Here is a 1,521-nt window from a genome sequence, read left to right as displayed (position 1 = left end):
CTCCTACTTTCACTGGTGTTGTGGGTGATGTAGTGGTGGTGGTGGTGGTCATAGTAGTGGTAGTGGTAGTGGTGGTGATGACGGTGTTGAGGATGATGGTTGCAGTAGTGGTTGTGATAATAGTAGTATTTGTGTTGATGGTATTAGTGGTAGTGGTGATGCTGCTTCTAGTGTTGATGGTGGTGGTGGTGATGGTGCCTGATGGTGAGGTGATGGTGGTGGTGACGCAACTGCAGCTGGTGGTGGTCATCTTGGTGGTGTTTGCGGTGGTAGTGGTGCTAGCGGTGATGGTATGAAGAAAGTGCTGATAGTAAGGGCTGCGGGTGGGGATGTGTGAGGGTTTGTCATAGTATAATCTATATAGAACCTTCTATGTGAACAGTAGCCCGAAATAGATAGATCTAGGTGTCAAATCTTTCGTTTCTGATATTCAGTCTGTAGAAGAGACACCTGGGGTACATTAAGGGTGGAAGTGTCTGCAAGATATGTAAAGAAACTTCATGTATCAAAAAACAGTGGATCATAATCAGGGTGGTACAATCTTCAGCTTTTATAGAAATCTTTGACTCTGCACACCACCTGGGTGTTATTAAGGGTGGCATTGCTTATAGATGTGTATATGAGTTTGTGCGTGCGTGCGTATGTGTGTGTGCTTGTGTGTGTGTGTGTAGTTGCGTAGCGGGTAACGTCCGGTATTGAAATTACTTAAGGGTATAGTGAACGTGGATATATAGTTGCAGCCAACCAAGGGTTTTTTTTTCTATATTGAAGAAACCTAACCGGTGTATGTAGCTATATTGGAAAATTCATATCAAGGCCATATTCAGGGTGTAATACGGGTAGGAAGTGTGAGAAGTTATTCTTGATGTTATCGCAGCCGCCCAGAAGAAATACATTAAGAATGATAGCGTGTTTTAATTTATGGTGCGAGATTTATATCAAAGTAACCTCACGGTATAATGAAACCGTTCGTTATACAAAGGAACTACATACAATGGGTACAACACTGCAGTTAAGGGCATGTTCAGGGTACATATGTATGTATGTTTTATATTTTTACCTGTTTCAAACCTTGCACTGAGGCCATTCTGGATCACCACCTTGAAGGGTTTTAGTCGAATGAATTGACCCTAGTACATGTGGGTTTTTTTTTTCTTTTATAAGTTTGGTACTTCTGTTGATTGCATTTGCTGGATCGCTAAGTCAGAGGACGTCAACAAACTAGCATCGGTTGTCAAGGGGTGAGAAAACAGACGCGAATACGTAGACACACAAACATGCACATACACACACACATATGTATATGTATGCATATATGTATATAGACGTAGAAGTGGCTGTGTGGTAAGTAGCTTGCTTACCAACCATATGATTCTGGGTTCAGTCCCACTGCGTGGCACCTTGGGCAAGTATCTTCTACTATAGCCTAGGGCCGACCAAAACCTTGTGAGTGGATTTGGTAGACGGAAACTGAAAGAAGCCCGTCGTATATATGTATATAGACGTAGAAGTGGCTGTGTG

Source organism: Octopus bimaculoides, chromosome 15, assembly GCF_001194135.2.
Source record: "Octopus bimaculoides isolate UCB-OBI-ISO-001 chromosome 15, ASM119413v2, whole genome shotgun sequence".
NCBI lineage: Eukaryota > Metazoa > Mollusca > Cephalopoda > Octopoda > Octopodidae > Octopus > Octopus bimaculoides.
Note: the sequence above shows the minus strand (reverse complement) of the source record.